This window comes from Protopterus annectens, chromosome 3.part1 (genome assembly GCF_019279795.1).
Source record: "Protopterus annectens isolate FY-2018-M chromosome 3.part1, PAN1.0, whole genome shotgun sequence".
NCBI lineage: Eukaryota > Metazoa > Chordata > Ceratodontiformes > Protopteridae > Protopterus > Protopterus annectens.
Window position 1 is genome coordinate 626,936,789 of NC_056732.1, and position 21,520 is coordinate 626,958,308.

Consider the following 21,520-nt stretch of genomic DNA (forward strand, 5'->3'; position numbering starts at 1 on the left):
CTATCACAACACCTTCACCTGATTTTTTTTTGTTAGAATCTCTGTTACAGTAAAAACATCTATATCCTGACAGAACTGGTTTCTAGTCATTGTTCTTTAACCATGTTTCACAAACAATAACATCAATCTTGTGGGAATGCAGCAAATTTTACATTTTACAACATGTTACATTTCCGACATGGCAAAAATCCTGTCTTGTGTTAGTCAAATTTTGCAAAATATCTACTACAAAAATTCTCTCCCCTTGTCTTGACAAGTGCATTCCATTCTATCTAAATACATGTGTGCCAAAATTAGACGTGGATACTCCACACATTTCCACTTTATAAAATGGGCTAAGTTTTCATGAGGTAATTACCCCAAAATTCTTTGCATTCACACTGACCCATACCTCTCAACTATATCGAATTCCATGGTATTTACCATTTTTTTGCTCAGAATAATAGGGTGCCATGAATTCCCAAATGGCTCCTTTAAATCCTGATTTCATTTTATTTTTTTTTAACTAGAACCCCAGAGTTGCCACAGCAGTTAATTATCTCTTTACTTCTATTGCCCCCGTGCACCACTGTCTGCTGCTTGGGGGAGGGGAAGTGTATATGTAAATGCGGTAGTGCGACTTCGTTTTACAATTTGTATGGAGGAGGAGGTGACCTAATATCAGAAAGAATAAATTTAAATTTATATTGTCTACAGCAATATTTGGGGCTGCTTAATACCTTTAAGCACAGCTGCAGCCGGTATCTTAATACTAGTCTTGCCTTGCTTTTCTTGAGTTGGAAGCAGCTGCATTAATGACGAGATCATTTTTTTCCTTGCCGCCTACCTAGATTTGTGTTTCCGTGTAGTTGACTACATTGCCAAATTCACACTGAAATGCTGCTGGTAGAGTGTTTTTAAATGCAGTCTAGTGCTCATGGTCTCTGTTTTTATTTCTAGCAGAACAGAGACTAATATTTTGATGAGTGTTCCGATGGTTGGACCAGAGCTGGATCCAGCACTAGGTGACCTAGGCAACAAAACGAAATTACATTTCCTTAAGGATGTTCATTCGTCTTTATGAGAACGAACACCATTTGGCCTTTGTGTCTGTGTGCCCCTGCATCAATTCATACACCTTTCCCTATTGCTTCTTCTTTTCCTTGCTCAGGCACATGAAATTTTAAATATAATGACATTCATGCTACTTCAGCATTAAGGTACATGTATGGTATACAAATGGCCGAATCTTACTTTAGGATTGATTGTGTGTGTGTGTGTGTGTGTGTATGTATGTATATATGCATATATGTATGTATTGAGGGAGGGGGGAGGTGCTGGTGATTGCAGATAGGTTAAGTAGGACATTTCTGAGGTTCAGTTGCTGATAAAATTTCATAGTAAAATACTCATATTTGGAAACAGGTCTGGTAATGTAGCTGCCATATATTTGCTTTTTAATGTATGGAATGCTGTTCCTGTTCTAGAGAAAGGCAGTTTAGTGACCTCGGAAGGTAGCAAAGGTTAAATGCCAGATGTATGCATCTGGATGTTATAGTGCATTCGTGGATGGCCATTCTTAACTGCTTGAAGTAAATAATATAAAGTAAGTATCGTTTTGTCAAAGCTGGTACAAACTGACAATGTTAAACTCATGATGACATGCAAAAGTGCAGGAATAAAATGCAGATTTTTTTTTATGCCATATATGTCCTATTATCTAGTAAGATATGCTTCCAAAGATGAATAGTTTGGAGAGTGTATGACTCTCAGAGGGCTTGAAGAAACAAGAACCGTTACTTAAAAATATATGTATACCATTTGCTCTCTCTGTTGCCTTTGTGACGGCACAATGATTATCATACTTAATGTGAGAAGACAGTTCCTACAGTGGTTACAACCAGGTGAAAGTAGTCGGATTCCGAACTGCAATGTGAGTTTTTAGTCAGCTCTCACATTCATGACCTGCCTGAAAAGGGAGTATTTTGATGCATTAAGGACCTGGTTTTGGACCTTATGCTCTTTCCATTTATTTCAGCCACCTGCATGTATGTTTTCCTGTCTCATTACCTCTTGAGATCTGTTTGTTTATCTAAGTACCGAGTACTTGACAAATGGGTACAGAAGGCAAAGCAAGACTTTGCAAAGCAGTCAGAACAGTCCCATAATAATGAATAAGACTTTGTAGTGGTTGTGTTATTTGGTTCATTGTATATTGTGTTGCTTTGCAGGAGGTTCTTTATTATGTATGAAATAGAGCTTGTCATTCTTCCTTTCATCTGTTTCACGCAATAAGAATGTTTTTATATTTAGGTTTCATATATAAGTTCTGTTCAGGTGCAGCGGTTAGTGTTGTCGCCTCACAGAAAGAGGTTCTCCTGTTCAATTCTCAGATATGCCACCTTCTGTGTGGAGTCTGCATGTCCTCCCCGTGGTCGAACGAGTTTAAAGAAATGCAGGTAGGTGCAAATGTGAATGGGGGTGCCTTCTTTGAAGGTTGGGTGTCAGGCTGGCAACTCGGCACCGTAAAAATCCACTGCCAATCATTAACGAACAGGAGGTCCGCTGTGGCGACCCCCTAACCAGGAAAAGCAGACAGACATTACTATACAAGTTCTGTTCAACATTTAAGGAATGAAAGCGCTAAATATCTGTTCTGCCTCATTTTTATTTCTCATGGTACCTTTAAAGTTTTAGCTGTTATATAGTATGTTAATTGAATTATAGAATATAGTATAATATATGGCACATTATCTGCATTATGTGTAACTCTGGGTTCCACTTTTTTCTTATAAAAACACAGCATTTTGTATTGTAGCGCTCACACAAACACACACACACACACACACACACATTGGCACGCGTGCACGTACACTCAAAATAATTGCTTTGGGCAAGATATATTGGCATAATTAATACAGCAGACACAACATTTTATTACTTCCACAGCTCTATTACTAAATAAAACCAGTTTTACAAGTTGAAAATATACTCATGTGATCCCTCTTAATTTATTTTTAGACTCATTGCTTTTTATGTCAAATCACAGTTCTTCCCTGTCATGCTTTTTGCTGTATAGTTCATCTACATGTACATGTGTGTAAAATGCCCAAGTTTGGGATGGCAGGTTAGTTAATTTATTCAGGCTCAAATCCTGTACCTTAGTTAAAGGTGACAAGAGCCTGAATCCTCTGCACCAACTACCAGAGCACTCAAAGTGCATTTTCAAGGGATTGGGTTTCAGTACATTTTCAAGGAATGTGTGATCTTCTAGGGAAGAGAAATTTATTGCTGCTCATGCTGTTTTGTTTAGCAAATGGTCAACACTGTTTGTGCTATAGAATTTGAAAGCAGTGTTAGTAGCACAACAAGGTTGCATACTTGCTTTTGATGCAGAAGGCTAGTGGTTCTACTCCCTCACCATGTAGATGGATTGCTGATACTGTGTTGTACTTTAAGGGGCTGGGGGTGGTGCAGCCCTGAGTGTGTTCTCTTTGGATGACATGGCTAGAAACTATAAATCTGTTTTCTGTTTGCCATCCATTCCCTACTACAATATTACCTTTTAACCATTTTTAATGTAGCCTAAGAAATTTATTCTTCAAGGCTAGCAGGCACTGAATCTGTAGATGAAACACTGAAATATAAAGTTGTTCGCTAGCAGCAACCTCTTCATTAGTTACAATCTCTTTAATGTGGAATTATTCTGATTACTTTTATTTCTGTAGAGATTGTGTATATTGTATGATATTGTGTGACCTTTTTATGGCTGAAATGTTATGAAATGGGCAGTTTTGTCATTATTGGTTGATAATTTTTTTTTACATTGCTTATTGGGGGAGTGGCCTCCGAAAGACATACATGAATGGGCGTGCCTTCTCTGAAGGTTGGGCGTCGGGCTGGCAACTCAGCACCATAAAAATCGACTGCCAATCATTAGCGGACCGGAGTTCTGCTTAGGGTTACCACCTTTTCAAATGCCCAAAGTGGGACATTTTTTTGTAGAAATGTCAGATTTTGTTGGGCAAAACATACCCGCGGCTAGTACAAAGGACAGAACATCACTTTTTTGCCTGAATAAAAGCTTATTCTTGTAGCATTTGAGTTGCTTATTCTGTTTCTTGTAACATTTAGGAGTTTCAGATAGAAAATTACTGTTTTATGCAGCTATTAAAAATATATAGGAGGCATTTTTGTCCCAAACTCTCAGGACATTTGCTATTTTTTCAATTATTCTGCAGGACACAACTGCCCAAAGAGGGACTGTCCCTCGCAAAGTGGGACAGGTGGTAACCCTAGTTCCGCTGTGGCAACCCCCAACCGGGAAAAGCCGAAAAGATAAACAAACATTGGGAAAATGTTCCAAACTACAAGTTTAGCACACTCTAACAAGTGATGCAGTTATTATACAAGGAATATAATTTAACATACTCAGGAAAATGAAATAAAGAACACACAATGTTATATGGTCATAAAAATGTGTGCGGGGGCATATGGTTTGAAAATAGCCCAAAGGTAAACTTTATTCACCACTGGCCAGATAAATTTTTTTTGAATGTGGGTTTTAATGTCGGTTTAATGTGCTCTTATCTTTTATCTCTATAGGGTGTGTATTTTCAAAGGCAAACATTTTCTCAATTATCATTTGAATGTCGATATCCCACAATTCCATCAGAGTGAGTGGAGTGATTTTATTATGCATGCACATTTTATGTTAATTAGTGTCCAGATTTTTGGCTAGTTGTACCTACTTTTTGTATGAGTTTGTCCAAATTTATGATGTCTCCTGGTTGAGAGGTATGCACTGACCTGACACTCCTTTCTGTATGGGATTTGAGAAAAATACGTCAAAACACTTGTACAAGCTATTCCATCTACGAGGGCTGTAAGTTCCCAACTAACAGTCAGAAAGTACTTGAAGATGAGATCATTTGTACCAACATGAATAAAGCAGCTCCGTACTTCCTTACATTAAGGCATTCTAAGGATTTCTTCATATCTTGCATTTCTGTTGCAGACAAGCATAACACTGTTCAATATTCATTATCATTTCTGCAAACGGATTTGTTCCTCTTAGTTCGCCAATTACTAGTATATAATTTCTGTCCAGATGTGAAGAATTACCCATGTCTAAGTCAGTACTGTCAGCTATATCAGCTGTTACAAAGGAATGATCTTCACCATTCGTCTTATAATCCCACTCTTTTTATTGTTTATTACATTTGCAAGCGTACAATTCTCATCCAGTTGTCTTTGCACTTCCACAACTTGAGCCATGTTGTCAGCTTCAGTCTTTCTCCTCTTTTTTTTCTTATACATGTTCATAGGTAAGTACTAGGATAGCTGCCCTTGTGGGCCTTTTGAAGCCTAGCCAGTTTCCCTTTTGGTGCTTGAATTAACATAACCAGTTTGGTGTTAGATTGGCCTTACCCATCCCATGGCGAATAATCATATATTGCCATTAGTGAGAATAACTGGGATCATACTATAGATAATTCTAGGAGACCCACAAGTGTACAGTTAATTTCAATAATTAAAGTCATGTTCTTCAAGCTTTTGAAGTTCAGTTTTGATTTTTTTTCTTTTTAGCTAACCCCTTGCCTCTTTTTTCCCACCTTCTCTGTTGGCAAATGATGACATTTTCTATGGATGGAATGTTGTTTGAGCGAATGCTGTTGTCATTCCCTGTAGTCACTGTGTTTTGTAACAAGGCAGTGTCATTTTTAGCATATACTGTATACTCGTTGCAATATAGGTATTAATCATTTTCTTTTTCTTTCTAGTTATGTGCTCTGAACCTCTTTTCTTTCTTTTTTTATTTTTTTCTACATGCTCTGCATCCTCAGACTGCTGAATATATGAATCCCGAATACCAAAACTGCCATCAGTAGTATCATGTTTAATTGGGGTCGAGTGATCTTTACTGACAGTGGACATTTCTTTTCCTCAGCATGTTCTATTTGCACTTTGCTGAATATTATTTTTCTAATTAGCTCAGTCATTAATATACGTAACAAGAGTATTCTAAGCCGTGCCAGTAGCACAAGTGCAATCATCATTACTAAGTCTAGATTTACTATTAATAATAGTAATGAAATCATTAACTTTTGACACGAGGAACACAGGTCACAATGTTATCAGATGTTACCTTTATAAATGCATAACATTTAGTGCACAGTTCAAAATATGCATGCTTTAGCAAATTATTAATGGCACACCAATTTAAGGAATCTGTTTTCAGCTATAAATGATTAAAGGATTTTAAAGTAAAAGAATAATCAAAATCAATTGCCCATAGAATTCGAAGAAATTAAAGCAACTAGTAATTAATGTCAAATTGTATGAGGAAATCACACCAACAATATGCAATTAAATATTAAATTAAGTACACTGAGCTAACCTTGTATAAGGGGAAATATTCCTAAAGGTGTCACTCTGACCTACTATATCAGATTCCAATCACACTAAAATGCTGGAAGTGCTTTCCATTGTGTAAGAACACATGGTAGCTTCTGTTTGCTATCACTCGCAGTCACACCTTGTTATAACAGTAAAAATCAGACCTAAAAAAAAATAAAATATAAATCAAAATAAATCTCTTACCAAGCACTTCCACAATAAATCACAGACCCACAGCTTTGGGATGGACAGAAGAGGTATAGGGAACCATGAAAAAAGAGATGATTTAGAATTGTAGACTTTCTAGCCTTGTGTGAAGGAAGAACAGAGCCAAGAATCAAATAAGGATGTGTTAGAAAAATGTGTATTTGAATACATGAGAAATGCTAGTTTAAAAGCAAAGTAGTGTATAATGCATTTTATTCTATTAATCATATAGTAGTAAAATTAATTCATGTCTAAATGTGAAGTAGTTTTGAAACTGCAGTGTGGCTTGAAGCAAAAGCTGATCTCTGACCCTGACAGAATGCTAGCTTAGCAAGTTTTAATGTTTATGCTTTTCATAAGTGATTATCTGCTGGGTCAGGAAATTAAATGTGTGAAATAATGAAATCTTCTGCTCTTTCCTGTTGGAATGATCTGGCCTTGTATATGTGTTACTTAGATAGCACACAGCTGTGTGAGGAAGTGTAATAGAGAACAAAGACATGCATTAAAAGACTGAAGCTGCTATTGTATTCGAACTGATATGAAACCTTGAACAAGTAACTTTACAGAAAGACATTATGACTGACCAGCTGGATAGCAAGGCTGTATTGTATCTCAAGGAAAAGTTTTTTAAATATGCAGCATCAACAGATTAAATGAATAGAAGCTTGTAAGCTAAAGTGATGTAGATGCCCTGTGACATATCACGTCAGTAAGGTGGGCATAGCTTACATGTTAAACCTATATAAAATTGTGTGCTTCCTGTTTCATGTCAGACAAAATTCTGTACTTGTATGGTTTTTTGCCTCCTGGTGTTCACTAGTAAACTTTTGAATCTGAACCTCCTGTGTATTGAATTCTTAATTTTATTTAACAGTTTGGTCCTTCGCAAGACGGAATTCCCTTGGTAAGCTGCAGATCAGAGCATATCGGTGGTCGATATCATGCAGGAGAAGTTACCAAAATGGTTCTTCTTGAGTAAAAGACACTGAATTGTCGTGTGTAAAGAGGCTGGCCACTTTCTGATCTGTGGCGAAAAAGCGGAACTTGAACGATTTTCAATACCGGAGGCTCAGGTAGGAAGAATTTGCCTTTTTTCTGTTTTAGATCAGGGACTAGGTTACAGTATATTGTTGTCAAGATTTGTTTTGCAGATCAGGGACAAAAGGAAGTACTGTATATTTGGTCATAGATCAGGGTAACAGAATAAGGTAGACAGTTATTCTAGATAAACTGTGAACAGGAACTAAGAACTTGATATCACGTGATAAAAAAGGGTTACGTAACATTTTCTTTGACATGGGTAATCAGTGCACTAAAACCTCGCAAGATCCGCCCCTAACCGAAGACGCAAAGTACATGCAATTACAGTGTTCTGATAATGTTAGGTATTATACGAAATGGGTTAGCAAATATGAATTTGATGGTAAACTAGATAAACCTTCACTAGTTAAACTCCTTAAACACCTTAAATCTGATGCAGGAGGTCAGGCAAAAAAGCAACGCCAACTAGGCATACCTCAAGCACACAGGTGGATTGAGGAAGCAAATCGTAGAGAACAGAAGCTTAAAAATTCAAAAACATTATTTTTAGACAAAGAGGATAACAACTTAGTAATAGCAACAGCTCCCCCTCCTCCTCCCTTACCCCCTCCCTTACCCTTTTCAGGATATGAAGCGAGTGGACAGGCTGGTCCGCCTCCGCGTTATCCTGAAGTTTCAGGAAAACCACAACTATTTGTTAGAGATCCTATTGAGACTAGGTCCCGAACACGTAAAACACATAGGGACACAGAATCATACCAAACGGAGAGAAATTTACAGGATGAGAGTGAGGAAGAAATATGCCCACTTATAGAAGTTCCAAATCCTCAGGCAGGACAGGAAGGGCAGGACCCAACACTCTTAGTATATAGACCATGGACACTGGAGGACATCCGGAAGGCTACTGAGGGAATCCCCCATCCGAAAGTTAATTTTACGAAATTTTTAGAAGATTTACAAGGCATGAGGTTAAGTTACCACTTGAATGGGGAAGAAGTAGAAAAAGTAGTAAGACAAATTATAGGTCCGGATTGGCACATGATTTGTGGCACCTGGAATCCTCGTAATGCAGAGCTTAGACCACTCCCACATAGTGACGCAGAGTTAGACAACAGAGTGAAAGGTCTGACATACCAAAACTCTGAGAAATGGAAACCCAGAGCAGACTGGACTTGCATTAATCAATGCATACAACAGGAAAATGAGACAATAGATGGATATTATGCTAGATTATTAGAATGTTTTAATAATCATAGCGGTATGTCGGTTCCTGAGAACCAAACAAATGATTCCCCGTATGAACAACAATTAAAAATGCATTTTGAAAGGTTGCATTGCACCTATTAGTAGCTTCATTACGAAGCATATGATAGATCATCGAACAGGGAGGCTACAAGCCTTACTCGAATACGCTAGACATGCTGAGAGACATTTTAATAGTAAAAAGAAAAAGGCGCAAGTCTTCACTGCTGAAGACGGAGCTGAAGTATTTGTATTACAGTCAGGTAAAAAGGGCAAGAAAAATACCCAGGGAAACAAACAGTCTGACAAACGATCAGAAGATTTTGAAGAGAGGAAAAAGAAAGGTGAATGCTTCAAGTGCGGGGAAAAAAGGACATCTAGCAAGGGATTGTAGGCAAAACAAAAAGGTAATCACAGAAGATAAGGGAGATGAGGACTGACTATATGATAGTGAGGATACATCAAGTGAAAGTCAGAAATCATCAGGAAAAGTTAATAAACAGAAAACAAATGTAAATGTGATAGAAGGAGTAAAGGAAGTGCAAGTAGATATGGAGGATGAAGAAAGTAAAATTTTGGACTTAGCATTATTGAGCTTAGAGCTCTCCTTGGCAGATACGAAACCGGAAGTTACACTTCTGGTGGAGGGAAGGGAAGTCAAATTCCTGTGTGACTCAGGAGTGTCACGGACTTTGATACACCCCACCAAGTTACCAGAACAATCTGAATCACCTGATTATATACTAGTAAAAGCCACAAGTGGACAGCTATACAGGGAACCACTTTCCCATGATATAGCAATAACTGACCCTGTTTTAGGTATGACCCAGGGAAGTAAAATAGTTGTTTCTGCAAAGTGTCCAGTAAACCTATTGGGCAGGGACCTTATGCAGATATCTGGCATAGCAGTAGTTCCGACTGTACAAGGTATGGAGGCACAGAGACAAATGGATACCTTTGTAGTGCGACCGGAGGGTGAAACTTTTTACTGGTACAACCAGGACCTAGTCACGACTGGTCCAGGGGCAGTAACCGAGGAACTGATGAACATAGCCATCAGTAAAGCCCCCTCCCTTGACACTGATCAACAGCATTTGTTACACTGTACTCTATACTACTGTACTACACCAGGACCTGATAGAGAATATGAGCAAGAATTGTTTAGAAATCGTGCAACTAGGTTGGTTTTGCGTACTTTGTACTGGGATGCTGAGGGGAACAGTGTAGTTAACTGTTCATTACCTCAAGAATTCCTTGCATTGTATAGATCAAATCGGTTGCCACATGTCAGCTTGACAAAGAACAAAGGTGTTAAATGGGCAGATTTAGGAGAAAGAGTAACAAGATGGGAGAAACAGACTGATTTAGAACTGTCAGAACAAGGGATACAAAAACAAAAACTGAATTGGTTGACACAGACACATCCAGCTGTACACTTGCAATCTAGCGAGGACAGCTGATTAGCATTTTTATTAGAAGAAGAAGAAGAAAAGGCCTTGTGTGAAATTCCAACTACTCTTTGGTCAACAGGCAAGTCAGATGTAGGACTTATTCGAACAGCAGGACTAGTTACAATTACCCCAAAGTCAGCTTTTAGACCACAGAAAAGACAATACCCTTTGAGAAAGGATGCAGAAATAGGAATTAAGCCTATAATAGCAGCATTACTCAAAGAAGGAGTACTGGTAGAATCTCCTGATTCACCATGTAATACACCCCTATTTCCTGTTAAAAAAGCAAATGGGGAATGGCGGATGGTACAAGATTTACAAGCTGTAAACAATGCAATAATACCTAGAGCACCTACGGTGCCTGACCCACATACCTTGTTAAACGATTTAGAACCACAACAGAAGTATTTCTCTGTGGTAGATATTAGCAATGCTTTCTTTTCAATACCTATACATCCTGATAGTCAATATTGGTTTGCATTTACATTTCAGGGTAGAAGGTATACTTATACTCGACGACCACAGGGATATTGTGAGAGCCCAACAATATTTGCACAAGAAATGGCTAGCAAGCTGGCAGGATTTACCCCACTGGGAGGTAGTCAAATTCTACTTTACGTAGATGACATCTTGTTAGCAGCACCCACCCAGCAACAGTGCAGGGAGGATACTGTAGCATTATTGAAATTTTTAGCAACACAAGGACACAAAGTAAACAAAAGTAAGTTACAACTTTGGAGAAAACAAGTTAGATACCTAGGATATGTAATATCCAATGAAGGTAGAATACTAGATGAGGAAAGAAAAACAGCGATTTTGCAAGCACCCAAACCAACAACCAAGAAAGAAATTATGTCTTTCTTAGGTACAACTAATTTTTGTCAGAGCTGGATACCAAATTATGCTTTGGAATCTGCTCCACTGACTGACTTGATATATAAGACACCAATGGCAGCACAAGACATTTTACAATGGACAACTGAAGCAGAAACGGCTTTCTGCAGGTTGAAGCAGTTATTAGCGTCTTCATTAGTTTTAGGACTTCCAAATTATCACAAACGGTTCTTTCTGTACTTGTATGGTTTTTTGCCTCCTGGTGTACACTAGTAAACTTTTGAATCTGAACCTCCTGTGTATTGAATTCTTAATTTTATTTAACAGGATGATTTTAACAAAGACTTAAATGTGTGAAGGTTAATGCAGACCCTGTTATTATTGAGAGTAAGCTCCAGGTTTTTACAACCGAGTCAGAGTATAAGCAGTGTCCCACTGGTTTATTAGGCTTATCGATGAAAAGACTTATCTATCATTTGATCATAGGAGCTAGACAGACAAAATGTTTATTTATTATTTTGTGAGTTATGAATAATTGATTATATGTTGGATGATAGGTTAGTGCTAATCTGGTTAGTGCTTTAAGTGAGCACAGTTGTGGGTTCAGTTAGGTATGTTACCTGCAAAGTATGTCATTTTGTTATAACATTGTCCTAGTTTAGCTCTTGGAGAGATTTGAAGGTTTGCAAAGAGAGGTGCTTCATACTGAAGTGATGGTAGAAGATAAGCCTGTGCTAAAGTTGTTTTAGTAGAAGCTGTGGGGAAATGTCTGTAAAGCATTCCTAGTTACTGATGTTTTTTCTATAGCTTTTACAGGTTTGTAGGTTCATAGGTAATTCTTAAGCTATTGACCAATGAGGATCCATAAAAGCCTAGCTATGCATTCTCAAGAATTTTATAGCCCTTGTATTTTAAGTATGAACTAACCCAGAGCCCTTGTATTCTGAGTACAGATAGCTCAGAGCCAGGCAGACATAGACCTATTACTCCTATCCATAATGGACAAAGGTAGAAAATCAGGCATTAACTTTCAGTTTCCTATCCATTTATCCAGATTATGCTTGAATAGAGTAAAAGATGTATTTTGCTTTATGTGGACAGGAAGATTATTCCAGAGAAGTGGTATTCTATGTGATACATATTTATAATATCCAGGTGGAATTTCAGGTTATCATCTATACTCATTCTGATCAATTTAGTGTGGGGAAACAACTTCAATTTCTGTTTATTTATGGAAGTGATTTTGAACCTGTATTTGTCTTGAGTGTGTGAATCAGGAAAAATAAGAGTAGCTCTAATTATTCTAGGGTTGAGCAATAATTGGGCATTCTGGAGATAATTTTCAATTGATTTAAATGATTCTTGAGTAATTTGTTGCAAGATGCTTTGGGTTATCAGAGGAGCATATAAGGGTTTGGACATCTGCATATTAAATGTGACAGATTGTTGGAAAGAAGTCTGAAGGTTGTTGGTAAATGTGTTGAACAGGAGAGGACCACACATATTACAATGAGATACGCCTGTTGAAGCAGATAGGAAAAGAAAAAAAAATGCAGAGCCTTTTAACAGATTACTGTCTGATGGACAAATAGATTTTAAACCACTGGAGAGTGGATTGTGAAAGGCCAAGGGATGGCATCTGGTATAGGAGTTTGCTCGGTGATACAATATTAAAGGCTTTAGACAGTTCCAGGAATAAGAAGGATATAAATTTGTAATTGTTTCTGGCGTTGCTGATGATGTCTGTGACAGACATGATGGTGGTGGTAGTTCCTTGTGCTGGACAGAAGCCACATTGCATAGATGTCAAAAGTTGTTGCTGAAGGTGGTACTGTAGGAGTTGCTTATGAACACATTTTTCCAGAGTTTTTGATATGGGAGGTAGGATGGAAATAGGTCAAAACTGAATACCTTTGATGAGTTCTCACCTTTATGGAGTGGGGTAATATGTGACTTTTTTACTTTTTCCAGAGGGAGCGAACATAAGATTTTTGATTGAACCTATTTACTAATATGAAGATTGGGTATGCTATAGTACTGGCTGCTATCTTCTGCAGAGAGGCTATCAGCAATTGGTGAGCATGATTCGAATTTTGAAGCAATTTTTTTTTTTATGAAGTAGAAACCATTTTTAAGTTAAAAGATGAAATAGTCAAAGTGGGGGATTATGGTAAACTACACTTAATACAAAGGGGATCCTAGATAAAGGCAAATATGCTATCTGCGAAGAAAGAATTAAACTGAATGGCAGTTTCAATTGGAGAAATGTTGGGTATAGGACTAGGACTGGCTTTTGTTCTTGGCTGTATTAATTCTTTGACAGAGTGCTAGAATTTCTTGGGATTGTGTCCATGGCACTTCTGTAGATCTTTATAGTATTGTTTTCCATCTACACTCACATTTATATGTACAGTTACAGAGTTGTCTAACTCTGTCTGGAATTGTGTTGTTATGTTTTTTGCTATTTTTCCTGGCCTCTGTAATGCATAAGAGTTCTTCATAGGTTCATAGGTAGGTACTAGGCTATTGGCCCTAGGGCCTATATAAGCCTAGCCAAACAGTACCCTGGCTTTTGCCACCCAAGAAAATTATATTCCTGTGCCCCTGTCAAGCAGAGCCACAGAATTGATCCCCGGGGTGAATTTCCTATCTCCCATCCAATCATCAAGATTTTTCTTGAAGAGTGCTAATGAGGAGCTTTGTTTGATATAGATAGGTAGTTTGTTCCAAAGTATGGGAAGTCTCTGAGATAGGAATCTGTCCCTCCAGCATGTTCTGTTTATTGTGGTGACAAGGTTTAGGTCCCTAGAGCGTGTAGCTCAGAGGGATTGGGATTTCTTTACGTGGAGTATGTGCATGCCCAACAGCTCTGGGTTTGATATAGCTTTGTATGTTAGGCAGAGATTGCCTCTGAGTAGGCGATATGCGACAGAGTAAAGCTGGAGTTTTTTGAGACGGTCTGCATAGGGCATCTGTTTGAGGCCGGTAATCCTCTTTGTGAGGTATTTCTGTGGCCTTTCCAGTTGTTGTAGATGTCTTGTGAGGTACATACCAAAAGGGGCGTTGTACTCTATAATGTGTCTAATGAGTGATGAGTAGAGGGGAACAATGACCTCTTTTTTCCTGGATGAGATACCTTTTGTGATGAGGTGTGCCACATAGAAGGATTTTCTGACTACTGTGGCGATGTGATTATCAAAGGATAATAACCTGTGTCCCAAGGTCTCTTATCACACATTCGGTGTTAAGTAGACTACTGCCTATGTAGTAGTTCATGGGTACAGAGTTTTTACCAAAAGGGATGACAATGCACTTTTTGGCATTGAGCTTGAGGCCATGGCTTTGACACCAGGCATCTGTCTCAGTGAGACCCTTTTGTAGAATGTCCACATTGTTAGGAGATTTGATTATGGCTCCTAGTTTGCAGTCATCTGCAAACTTTGTTAGCCAAAGACCTTCTGTGTTAGCCTGTACTTCAGAGAAGTAGATATCAAACAGGAGTAGACCAAGGACTGAACCCTGTGGTACTCCACTTTTCACTGGTCTGAAGTCGGATTTAGAGTCTGCTACTTTCACAGTGTGGGTTCGGTCAGTGAGCCAGTTGGCAACCTATCTTGTGACATAGGGATTTATACCTAGTTTTGGTGAGTTTGTCTATAATTCCAGAGTGGGGGATGGTGTTGAAAGCCTTGGCGAGATTTATATAGGCTGTGTGTACCACCTTACCCTCATCTACAGCTTTGGTGACCGCTTCAAAGAAGTCTGTTAGGTTTAAGAGACATGATCTACCTTTTCCAAACCCAAACTGGGTGGGGTCCAGAGTTTGGAGATTACCAATGTCATTGTTTATAAGTTCCATGATGATACGCTCCATAGCCTTGCAGACCAGGCTCATCAGGCTAATAGGGCGGTAGTTCCCAGGGTCCGTGGTGGCTCCCCCTTTGTGGAGTGGGATAACTGTTGCTGTGTGCCATTCAGTGGGCACAAAGCCTGAGGTGAGGCTATGATTGAACATGGTACTTAGGTGGGGTGCCAGTTCGTTCTGTAGTTCATGTAGAACGCAGCCTGGGATGTTGTCAGGTCTCATGGATGCTGTGTTCTTGACTATGGAGTGTGTTTTTTACCTGTGCAGCTGTGATTACAGGCACTTTGTATTCTTCCGGTATAGAGATGGGCCCTTTAGAGGATGAGAGAGGGGTAAAGTTAGCACTGAACCTATCTGCCAGGATGCTGGCAATATCAGTTGGTTCTGTATATTTAGTGCCATTGTGTTGTAACTCAGAGCAGATCTGAGTGTTGCCATTGAGATTCCTGACATAGCTATAGAATGCTTTGTGATTGTCTTTAGAATCAGTGGCAATTTTGTTTTTGTAACTAGCTTTGGAGGATTTTATGAGGGATCTCAGCTTCTTACTGAGGCTGACCACGGAGTTCCTCCAATCATGGGATTTTACTCTTTTTTGCAACAGTTTCTTTCTTCTGTTGTAGAGTTTGTTTATAGCAGGGGACCACCAGATTGGCTTCCTTTTTTTGGAAGATAGCATCTTGGTTCTGTTAGGGATTGCACGATCCATGCACTCGTATAAGTGCTTATAAAGTGCAATTGTATAGGATTCAGCAGTCGTATCTCTATTGTCCATCAGCATGGGTGTCATGAAGTTTGCCACTTCTGTCTTAAGAAGGGTGAAGTTGGCTTTGAAGAAATTTTTTACAGTAGTTTCCCTAATGGAGGGTGGGGCTGGGATGTGGATGTCTAGGGTCATTTGCTTGTGGTCGGATCTGACCAATGAGGAATTGACCTCTGGTGTGGAACACCGGTTGTCCATGTTGGTAATGACCAGGTCTAGGATATTGCTGCCCCTGGTGGGGGTGTGGATAAGTTGATCCAAGGTTTTGGAATTTATGAATTCCAGAAAACGTTGAGCACAAGAGTTGGTACATGAGTAGTTTTCCCAGTTAATGGCGGGGTAGTTGAAATTGCCCATTATTAGGGTGTTAGGTTGTACCCTAATATTTTCCAGTGTATCAAGAAATGAGGAGTGGAAATCCTGGGGCATGGTGGGGGATCTGTATCAAGCTACAATTTGCATTGCGGTCTTGCTCAGAGTTAGTCACACTTGGATAATCTCAGATGCATTATGTTGAGTAACTAGCCTGGAGGTGTGGACATCCTTAATGAATATGGACACGCCTCCACCTTTAGTGCTTCAATCCAAGTTTGGTGGCTGAAAGGTGTGGTATGAATTATAGCCTGGTAATGCAGGGGTGCTCTCTGGAGCCTTGAACCAGGTCTCTGTCACTGCACAGATGTCGATGTTCTCCATTTTAAGGAATGCCTTGAGTGAATGCATTTTGAGGTTTAGACCTCTAGTATTGAGTAGCATTACCCTCAGATTTTGCTTGCTTGTACCTGTTACGGTGGTGAATTTATCATTTGAATCTTGCCTAAAAAAGCCACTATAGGGGTGGCAAGAGCCTTAGCCAGTATCTGGAATCCCAAGGGTGGCAGGTGCAGGCCATCTCTGGCAAAGCATCATGGTTTGTCGATCATGTCATCCCAGGCAGATACTGGATCCCCTTAGAATGACACCAGAAGCTTAGACAATTGTTGAAGTCAATCATTTTGTCCTTGTACTGTGGTATCATTCTGGGTGATGGCAGGATGCTACTCTGGACTAGGGTCATACCTGCCTGGGCTACAACATCAGAAAGCTCCTCCATGTCTCTTTTCATGTAGTCCAGGGAGGTACATCTCAGGTCATTCACACTAACATGGACAATGACAGAGTCATATTTGTACTTGCTGTGGAGTGACCTGAGTGCATGTGTTATGTGGTGATCCTGGCACCTGACAGGCAGCTGACAGTGACTTTCTCCTTGTTTAGCCTGGTGAGTGAAACATCAGTGTGCCTGACTATAGAGCCACCTATGAGTAGAGTGTTAGGTACGTTGTTATGCCTTATGGGCTGTGGTTGAGTGGCACACTGAGTTTATGGGCTATGTGTCATTTGGGTTGTGTTGGGGGTGGAGGTTGCTTGCGTTTCTGCTTTAGAGGTCCCTGTTGCTTGGGTAGATTTTTTTTGAGAGCCTCCATGAATGTAGGTGTGTGTTTTGTGTTTCTATGTGTGTGTTTTGGTGGTGTAGGTTTTGAGGGACTATATGATGAGTGTGGTGTGGTGCAAGTGTCTAGTCCAGTCTTGGGTGAAGAGAGCTTTGCTTCCAGCTTGTTTATATAAGTGCATCTCTCACAGGTTGTAGTGTTGGGTGGTAGGAGGAGAGGGTTGTCTGTGTACATGAGGCAATTGCTGCATTGTCCCAAGATGCCCAGATTCATCAGGTAGGCAGGAGAAAACACCAGGAACTGACCCTTAGACATGTCTGGATAGGTGCTTATTTATTAAGTACTAAAAACTGTTTTTCTCTAGACAAGTGAGGAAAGTTGAGTGCTATTATTTGTAGCTTATTTAGTGCTTACAATGAGTTCTGAACAAGTGCTGAGCTCAAAGAAATAGATTTGAGTGTTGAAACTAGAAAACTGGCTAGTTCTAAGAAACAAAATTAAGCTAGAAGGCTTCCCTCCAACATAGAAAGGCTTTGGGGCTCAGAAGCTTACAAACAGTCCTGGATACAGCAAATCTGTATCTGGACTAGACAGATTATAGGAAAGGCAGGAAACAAGCTTAGAAATTGTTTTTTTTTTTTTTTTTTTTTGTAAAGTGGAAAGGAGAAAGGAGGAGCAGAAGCTAACTGGCTTGGCCTTCTCAAATGTTCTCCCTGGAATAGGTAGATTGAGGTAATGATACTAGACTGGGAGGAGTGTCCCAGATCAAATTTACAGTAGGGGCGGGCAACTGCAAAGCCACCAAGTATAAAAACAAAATACCAAGAGGGACGGAGGGTGGGAAACAAAAATCAGAACAAACAACCCCAACCAGACACTTAACAATTGTAGAAAATGTTACTTAATACCTCACACACACTGTGTTTGAGTGCTAAGGGGCATGGATGATAAGGTGATATAGTTTATGAAAGAATATTACATTAAATGTAATGACTGCGTCATTCAGGGAAAGTGTTTTTAGGTTAGAACTGTAGATAGATTGTAAGGCTGATCTGAAGATATCCGTGTTGAAGTTTGAGAGGTTATGGGTTGTTTTGCAGGTGTGTTTGGCTGTTTCATTTCAGCCTTAGTCTTACTGTCACTCTTGTAAAAGTAAATCACATCAGTCCACTTACAGTCTTCAGGAAACTTCACTTCATCTTTACATTCTGCTTTCAAATTTATTGATTTTTAGGGATGAATTACTTAAGGGCTCTATAAAGTAAAATAGGAAGTATATGGGACAGGTTTGGGAGCAACTCAAGTGTTTTGCTAAAAAGATAAATGACAGTAATATGCTTTCTACAATCAGTTCACTACAGTGAAAAAAGACTCTGTATGTGAAAGATTGAGGAGACCATACATTATTTCAGATTACTTCCTCTTTATAGTGCTCAGTTCAGTAGCTACTCTATCTCTGGTATTTTCAGTTTATTTATGAAAAAGATATGCACAAACAGAAAATAAATTTGTTCTTGAACACTTTAATATTTCAAGAATGTAAGGCCATTGGCGCTTTATTATATACAGAGTTCATTAACTCTTACCTACATAGTGCAGTTATACCTCAGTTAGTCTAATTAAACTACCTTAAGTCATTTAATGATTATAAAGCAGATTTTTATTTTGAATTCTTCTTGATGTTTGAAGCGAAATGCGGAAAATGCCTTTTTCACAGTTGGCACTGTTGTAAGAACACAGTTCAAAACTTCAGCAATCCTTGTTAAGTAGTAACCTTATATGTAACCTTAGCAGCTGCCAAAGAAGATGAGAAACCACAAAATAGCCACAGTAAACAACCAGCAAAGTCACATTACTAGTTCACTAACCATTGAGAATGCAACTCTAGGAGAAAGTCAGCAGCCTACATCTTAACTAGATAATGAATTAACTAAAATAGCATTAATGCAGTTCTGCATTTATGACTGCAAAACATAAACTAACAGTTAAGCTGTGCCTTTAAACTTTTAAACAGAGTTAAAATTACCTCATTATCCTAATATAGCACAGCTGCTACTGCAGAAATTTGCTGTATCATTTAATAGAAAAAACAAATCAAATAGTTTTGCTGGAAGTATAAAACATTGTTAGACCCTCCCATGAAGGACCAAGATCCTACAGTGCTGCTCAGAGTACTAGAGCACTCAGTGCATTCTGCTTAAAAGGCCTCTGCCTTACCACTAGTCTACATCCCCCCCCAAATCTGGTCCCACATTACATAGCCTGCAGTTAGTAATAACATATTTAGGGATATTTGGGTTAATTTAGTCACCAATGATACAGTCTATAAACTGCAAGTCATAAAGAGATGTAACTTATTAAGATATGACCTTAAAACACAGAACATCATACTGTTGTACTGGCTACAAATCCATTGGTGTGTATCTGCATTTACAAAAAAAGATTCCTTTCTCAAGGATTGCAGACTATACATGATAATTTATCAGTGTTTTTGCAGACTCTTTTGCAACAGAACTGTAATCTGAAAAAAAGTTTAATCTAAGCCCTACAAATGCAGTCGAGATAACACTGCTATTAAATTGCAGGTTGTTGTTTGTCTTTCGGCTTTTTCCCAGTAAGGGGTCGCCACAGTGGAACTCCGGTCCGCTAATGATTGGCAGTAGATTTTTTCATGAAACGCCGAGGTGCCAGCTCGGTGCCCAACCTTCAATGAAGGCATGCCCATTTACGCATGCATGTCTTTCGAACGCTACCCAACCGCGGGGAGGACATGCAGACTCCACACAGAAGGCACTCCCAAACCAAGCCGAGAATCGAACGGGAGAACCTCTTGCTGTAAGGTAACACTACCGCCACACCACCGCGGCACTCTGCTATTAAATTGCAGGTAAAATGTACTATTTTCCAGTTCCCAAACAGCATCACTTACTTTCCTTTCTTTTAGCATCCTAATGTTTCATTGAAGCTGTCGTATCAGCTTAGTTATGTAGCTCAGGCTGAGTAACTTTGTGTGCTATAGTGATCAGGAGGTTGACTGTTGTGTCTTCTGTGAGGATAAGTAACAACGGACAGCTGTGGACAGGACAAGGTATTCCACCCAGGTGAATATAAGTAATTCATCCCACAGACATAAACATTCCCTCTCTAGCTACTCTGCAACAATATTGATACCAGTATCTACAGCTAAAAGGTCATGTTATTGGGAGACAGATATAAGGGAACAAACATCAAATGTCAAGCCACTTTCTGCATCAGCTATGACAGTAGCAGTCTCTGTCTCTCTTTTTCTTTCTCTGTACTGGGTCCCTTATTAAAAAAAAAAAAAAAAAAATGTAATCATGTATATTGCAATAGGCCAAGTAACATTACAGTTTCTGCTGTACTCTTTTCTGTTTTGACAAATCTGCCAAATACAGACTGCTGTCTTTGTAAAACAAACAAACAATATAAATAAATATATAAAATAAAAAAACAAAAAGCTTGACAGCTGACAATGCTATCTGCAGTGTGTGGTACTATGTTTGACACATAGCTACAGGGCTCTAGGTTCAATACAAACGTCTGGTTACTGTATAAGTTGAGTGTAAATGTTCTTTTCATACAGTGCAAGTTTTCTTTTCTTTTAATAATATTCACCTACTCCAAAACATGCTACTTAACTAGGTTGTGTTGTCTATGCATTCACTCTTGCCTCTATTGCTCAGCGTGTTTCTTAAGAGACCGTGAACCAGTCGGCCTGTTTTCCTGGTTAAGATAGATTGAGATAGATAGATGAACAGATAGATGGATAGGTAGATAAAAGTAATATTTCAAATGATCAAATACAGTTCATCATGTAATACTTTAAGCTCCTTTTTTCACAGAACTGTTATTTGAAAATGCTCTGTTCAGTAGAGGTCACAGACATTTGGAAAGCCATATGAATTGTTAAAGTATTTGAACTCCATGCACAAGGAGGCATAGGTACTGCTGAACAGAAGATGAAGATGAAGAGGTAGATATCCTAAAAATCTTATTGCTGCAAATTTGGGTTTCCTGTAGGGGATCTTCATTATCTCTGACATGCTACTAACTGCCATCTGGTTTGTAGTAAGGTGCAGCATTGCTTTGCCAGTGAAATGATATGACCATATGATAAATAATAAGAAGCAATAGGTTGCTCATGTGCCATATAAAGAGAATAAGTTACTAACAGAGCAGTCGCTGTTAAGCAAAAAGCACTTGATCATCAAATGGAAATTCATGGGTTCACAGGTGTGTACTAGGCTAATGACCTCTAGGGTCTTTTTAAGCCTAGCCATGC

General features: G+C 38.9%; 1 protein-coding gene across 6 annotated transcripts in view; it reads left to right on the plus strand.

Annotated features, from left to right (window-relative positions):
• LOC122798227 (probable 2-ketogluconate reductase) overlaps positions 1 to 21,520 on the plus strand; it is a 609,788-nt gene that overhangs the window by 82,238 nt on the left and 506,030 nt on the right. The window contains exon 1 of one of the 6 annotated variants that reach the window (XM_044067006.1): positions 7,596 to 7,661. The exons of the other annotated variants lie outside the window; for them this stretch is intronic. The gene's annotated coding sequence lies outside the window, so the exon portion shown is untranslated. Of the gene's footprint in view, positions 1 to 7,595; positions 7,662 to 21,520 lie in introns of those variants that run through there. 6 annotated transcript variants of the gene reach the window in all.